Here is a 6770-nt window from a genome sequence, read left to right on the forward strand (position 1 = left end):
ATAGCTCGTACTGCTTTAAAATCTAGAAAAAAAGCTTTAAAATAATGTGAAAGAACAGCCTTGACTCTTAATTTTACGGCACAATTGCTGAGTTTGTGCTCCGCTCGTATTAAGCAACCAAACATGGTATTATATAATGTTGACGTCTCAGTCAAAGTATAGCTCGTACTGCTTTAAAATCTAGAAAAAATGCTTTAAAATAGTGTGAAAGAAAAAGCCTTGACTCTTAATATTACGGCACAATTGCTGAGTTGGTGCTCCGCTCGTATTAAGCACCAAACATGGTATTATTGAAATGTTGACGTCTCAGTCAAAGTATAGCTCGTACTGCTTTAAAATGTGGAAAAAAACCTTTAAAATAGTATGAAAGAACAGCCTTGACTCTCAATTTTTACGGCACAATTGAAAGTTTTTAGCTCCGCTCGTATATAAAGCACCAAACATGGTATTATATAAATGTTGACGTCTCAGTCAAAGTATAGCTCGTACTGCTTTAAAATCTAGAAAAAAAGCTTTAAAATAGTGTGATAGAAAAGCCTTGACTCTTAATTTTACGGCACAATTGCTGAGTTTGTGCTCCGCTCGTATTAAGCACCAAACATGGTATTATTGAAATGTTGACGTCTCAGTCAAAGTATAGCTCGTACTTGCTTTAAAATCTAAAAAGAAAAGCTTTAAAATAGTGTGAAAGAACAGCCTTGGACTCTTAATTTTACGGCACAATTGCTGAGTTTGTGCTCCGCTCGTATTAAGCACACAAACATGGTATTATTGAAATGTTGACGTCTCAGTCAAAGTATAGCTCGTACTGCTTTTAAATCTGGAAAAAACCTTTAAAATAGTATGAAAGAACAGCCTTGACTCTTAATTTTACGGCACAAATGCTGAGTTTGTGCTCCGCTCGTATTAAGGCACCAAACATGGTATTATTGAAATGTTGACGTCTCAGTCAAAGTATAGCTCGTACTGCTTTTAAAATCTAGAAAAAAAGCTTTAAAATAGTGTGAAAGAACAGCCTTGACTCTTAATTTTACGGCACAATTGCTGAGTTTGTGCTCCGCTCGTATTAAGCACCAAACATGGTATTATATAAATGTTGACGTCTCAGTCAAAGTATAGCTCGTACTGCTTTAAAATCTAGAAAAAAATGCTTTAAAATAGTGTGAAAGAAAAGCCTTGACTCTTAATATTACGGCACAATTGCTTGAGTTGGTGCTCCGCTCGTATTAAGCACCAAACATGGTATTATTGAAATGTTGACGTCTCAGTCAAAGTATAGCTCGTACTGCTTTAAAATGTGGAAAAAAACCTTTAAAATAGTATGAAAGAACAGCCTTGACTCTCAATTTTACGGCACAATTGAAAGTTTTTAGCTCCGCTCGTATATAAAGCACCAAACATGGTATTATATAAATGTTGACGTCTCAGTCAAAGTATAGCTCGTACTGCTTTAAAATCTAGAAAAAAAGCTTTAAAATAGTGTGAAAGAACAGCCTTGACTCTTAATTTTACGGCACAATTGCTGAGTTTGTGCTCCGCTCGTATTAAGCACCAAACATGGTATTATTGAAATGTTGACGTCTCAGTCAAAGTATAGCTCGTACTGCTTTAAAATCTAGAAAAAAAGCTTTAAAATAGTGTGAAAGAACAGCCTTGACTCTTAATTTTACGGCACAATTGCTGAGTTTGTGCTCCGCTCGTATTAAGCACCAAACATGGTATTATTGAAATGATGACGTCTCAGTCAAAGTATAGCTCGTACTGCTTTTAAATCTGGAAAAAACCTTTAAGATAGTATGAAAGAACAGCCTTGACTCTTAATTTTACGGCACAATTGCTGAGTTTGTGCTCCGCTCGTATTAAGCACCAAACATGGTATTATTGAAATGTTGACGTCTCAGTCAAAGTATAGCTCGTACTGCTTTTAAATCTGGAAAAAACCTTTAAAATAGTATGAAAGAACAGCTTGACTCTTAATTTTACGGCACAATTGCTGAGTTTGTGCTCCGCTCGTATTAAGAACCAAACATGGTATTATTGAAATGTTGACGACTCAGTCAAAGTATAGCTCGTACTGCTTTAAAATCTAGAAAAAAAGCTTTAAAATAGTGTGAAAGAACAGCCTTGACTCTTAATTTTACGGCACAATTGCTGAGTTTGTGCTCCGCTCGTATTAAGCACCAAACATGGTATTATATAAATGTTGACGTCTCAGTCAAAGTATAGCTCGTACTGCTTTAAAATCTAGAAAAAATGCTTTAAAATAGTGTGAAAGAAAAGCCTTGACTCTTAATATTACGGCACAATTGCTGAGTTGGTGCTCCGCTCGTATTAAGCACCAAACATGGTATTATTGAAATGTTGACGTCTCAGTCAAAGTATAGCTCGTACTGCTTTAAAATGTGGAAAAAAACCTTTAAAATAGTATGAAAGAACAGCCTTGACTCTCAATTTTACGGCACAATTGAAAGTTTTTAGCTCCGCTCGTATATAAAGCACCAAACATGGTATTATATAAATGTTGACGTCTCAGTCAAAGTATAGCTCGTACTGCTCTAAAATCTAGAAAAAAAGCTTTAAAATAGTGTGATAGAAAAGCCTTGACTCTTAATTTTACGGCACAATTGCTGAGTTTGTGCTCCGCTCAATTTTACGGCACAATTGAAAGTTTTTAGCTCCGCTCATATTAAAAATTAAACATGGTATTATTGAAATGTTTAGGTCTCAGTCAAAGTATAGCTCGTACTGCTTTAAAATCTAGAAAAAATGCTTTAAAATAGTGTGAAAGAACAGCCTGGACTCTTAATTTTACGGCACAATTGAAAGATTTTTGCTCCGCTCGTATTAAGCACCAAACATGGTATTATTGAAATGTTGACGTCTCAATCAAAGTATAGCTCGTACTGCTTTAAAATCAAGAAAAAAAAGCTTTGCAATAGTGTGAAAGAACAGCCTTGACTTTTAATTTTACGGCACATTTGAAAGTTTTTTGCTCCGCTCGTATTAAGCATCAAACATGGTATTATTGAAATGTTGAGGTCTCAGTCAAAGTATAGCTCGAACTGCTTTAAAATCTAGAAAAAAAGCTTTAAAATAGTGTGAAAGAACAGCCTTGACTCTTAATTTTACGGCACAATTGAAAGTTTTTAGCTCCGCTCGTATTAAGCACCAAACATGGTATTATTGAAATGTTGAGGTATCAGTCAAAGTATAGCTCGTACTGCTTTAAAATCTAGAAAAAAAGCTTTAAAATGGTGTGAAAGAACAGCCTGGACTCTTAATTTTACGGCACAATTGAAAGTTTTATGCTCCGCTCGTATTAAGCACCAAACATGGTATTATTGAAATGTTGAGGTCTCAGTCAAAGTATAGCTCGTACTGCTTTTAAATCTGGAAAAAACCTTTAAAATAGTATGAAAGAACAGCCTTGACTCTTAATTTTACGGCACAATTGCTGAGTTTGTGCTCTTCTCGTATTAAGCATCAAACATGGTATTATTGAAATGTTGAGGTCTCAGTCAAAGTATAGCTCGAACTGCTTTAAAATCTAGAAAAAAAGCTTTAAAATAGTGTGAAAGAACAGCCTTGACTCTTAATTTTACGGCACAATTGAAAGTTTTTAGCTCCGCTCGTATTAAGCACCAAACATGGTATTATTGAAATGTTGAGGTATCAGTCAAAGTATAGCTCGTACTGCTTTAAAATCTAGAAAAAAAGCTTTAAAATGGTGTGAAAGAACAGCCTGGACTCTTAATTTTACGGCACAATTGAAAGTTTTATGCTCCGCTCGTATTAAGCACCAAACATGGTATTATTGAAATGTTGAGGTCTCAGTCAAAGTATAGCTCGTACTGCTTTTAAATCTGGAAAAAACCTTTAAAATAGTATGAAAGAACAGCCTTGACTCTTAATTTTACGGCACAATTGCTGAGTTTGTGCTCCGCTCGTATTAAGCACCAAACATGGTTTTATTGAAATGTTGAGGTCGCAGTCAAAGTATAGCTCGTACTGCTTCTAAATCTAGAAAAAAAGCTTTAAAATAGTGTGAAAGAACAGCCTTGACTCTTAATTTTACGGCACAATTGGAAGTTTTTAGCTCCGCTCGTATTAAGCACCAAACATGGTATTATATGAATGTTGACGTCTCAGTCAAAGTATAGCTCGTACTGCTTTAAAATCTAGAAAAAAAGCTTTAAATAGTTTGAAAGAACAGCCTTGACTCTTAATTTTACGGCACAACTGAAAGATTTTTGCTCCGCACGTATTAAGCACCAAACATGGTATTATTGAAATGTTTAGGTATCAGTCATAGTATAGCTCGCACTGCTTTAAAATCTAGAAAAAAAAGCTTTAAAATAGTGTGAAAGAACAGCCTGAACTCTTAATTTTACGGCACAATTGAAAGTTTTATGCTCCGCTCGTATTAAGCACCAAACATGGTATTATTGAAATGTTGAGGTCTCAGTCAAAGTATAGCTCGTACTGCTTTTAAATCTGGAAAAAAACTTTAAAATAGTATGAAAGAACAGCCTTGACTCTTAATTTTACGGCACAATTGCTGAGTTTGTGCTCCGCTCGTATTAAGCACCAAACATGGTATTATTGAAATGTTGACGTCTCAGTCAAAGAATAGCTCGTACTGCTTTTAAATCTGGAAAAAACCTTTAAAATAGTATGAAAGAACAGCCTTGACTCTTAATTTTACGGCACAATTGCTGAGTTTGTGCTCCGCTCGTATTAAGAACCAAACATGGTATTATTGAAATGTTGACGACTCAGTCAAAGTATAGCTCGTACTGCTTTAAAATCTAGAAAAAAAGCTTTAAAATAGTGTGAAAGAACAGCCTTGACTCTTAATTTTACGGCACAATTGCTGAGTTTGTGCTCCGCTCGTATTAAGCACCAAACATGGTATTATATAAATGTTGACGTCACAGTCAAAGTATAGCTCGTACTGCTTTAAAATCTAGAAAAAATGCTTTAAAATAGTGTGAAAGAAAAGCCTTGACTCTTAATATTACGGCACAATTGCTGAGTTTGTGCTCCGCTCGTATTAAGCACCAAACATGGTATTATTGAAATGTTGACGTCTCAGTCAAAGTATAGCTCGTACTGCTTTAAAATGTGGAAAAAAACCTTTAAAATAGTATGAAAGAACAGCCTTGACTCTTAATTTTACGGCACAATTGCTGAGTTTGTGCTCCGCTCGTATTAAGCACCAAACATGGTATAATATAAATATTGACGTCTCAGTCAAAGTATAGCTCGTACTGCTCTAAAATCAAGAAAAAAAGCTTTAAAATAGTGTGAAAGAACAGCCTGGACTCTTAATTTTACGGCACAATTGAAAGTTTTTTGCTCCACTCGTATTTAAGCATCAAACATGGTATTATTGAAATGTTGAGGTCTCAGTCAAAGTATAGCTCGTACTGCTTTAAAATCAAGAAAAAAAGCTTTGCAATAGTGTGAAAGAACAGCCTTGACTCTTAATTTTACGGCACATTTGAAAGTTTTTTGCTCCGCTCGTATTAAGCATCAAACATGGTATTATTGAAATGTTGAGGTCTCAGTCAAAGTATAGCTCGAACTGCTTTAAAATCTAGAAAAAAAGCTTTAAAATAGTGTGAAAGAACAGCCTTGACTCTTAATTTTACGGCACAATTGAAAGTTTTTAGCTCCGCTCGTATTAAGCACCAAACATGGTATTATTGAAATGTTGAGGTATCAGTCACAGTATAGCTCGTACTGCTTTAAAATCTAGAAAAAAAGCTTTAAAATGGTGTGAAAGAACAGCCTGGACTCTTAATTTTACGGCACAATTGAAAGTTTTATGCTCCGCTCGTATTAAGCACCAAACATGGTATTATTGAAATGTTGAGGTCTCAGTCAAAGTATAGCTCGTACTGCTTTTAAATCTGGAAAAAACCTTTAAAATAGTATGAAAGAACAGCCTTGACTCTTAATTTTACGGCACAATTGCTGAGTTTGTGCTCTTCTCGTATTAAGCACCAAACATGGTATTATTGAAATGTTGAGGTATCAGTCAAAGTATAGCTCGTACTGCTTTAAAATCTAGAAAAAAAGCTTTAAATAGTTTGAAAGAACAGCCTTGACTCTTAATTTTACGGCACAATTGAAAGTTTTTAGCTCCGCTCGTATTAAGCACCAAACATGGTTTTATTGAAATGTTGAGGTCTCAGTCAAAGTATAGCTCGTACTGCTTCTAAATCTAGAAAAAAAGCTTTAAAATAGTGTGAAAGAACAGCCTTGACTCTTAATTTTACGGCACAATTGGAAGTTTTTAGCTCCGCTCGTATTAAGCACCAAACATGGTATTATATGAATGTTGACGTCTCAGTCAAAGTATAGCTCGTACTGCTTTAAAATCTAGAAAAAAAGCTTTAAATAGTTTGAAAGAACAGCCTTGACTCTTAATTTTACGGCACAACTGAAAGATTTTTGCTCCGCACGTATTAAGCACCAAACATGGTATTATTGAAATGTTTAGGTATCAGTCATAGTATAGCTCGCACTGCTTTAAAATCTAGAAAAAAAGCTTTAAAATAGTGTGAAAGAACAGCCTGGACTCTTAATTTTACGGCACAATTGAAAGTTTTATGCTCCGCTCGTATTAAGCACCAAACATGGTATTATTGAAATGTTGAGGTCTCAGTCAAAGTATAGCTCGTACTGCTTTTAAATCTGGAAAAAACCTTTAAAATAGTATGAAAGAACAGCCTTGACTCTTAATTTTACGGCACAATTGCTGA

The sequence above is a fragment of the Neocloeon triangulifer genome, unplaced genomic scaffold, assembly GCF_031216515.1.
Source record: "Neocloeon triangulifer isolate White Clay Creek 2 clone unplaced genomic scaffold, ASM3121651v1 ptg000011l, whole genome shotgun sequence".
NCBI classification, from domain to species: Eukaryota; Metazoa; Arthropoda; class Insecta; order Ephemeroptera; family Baetidae; genus Neocloeon; species Neocloeon triangulifer.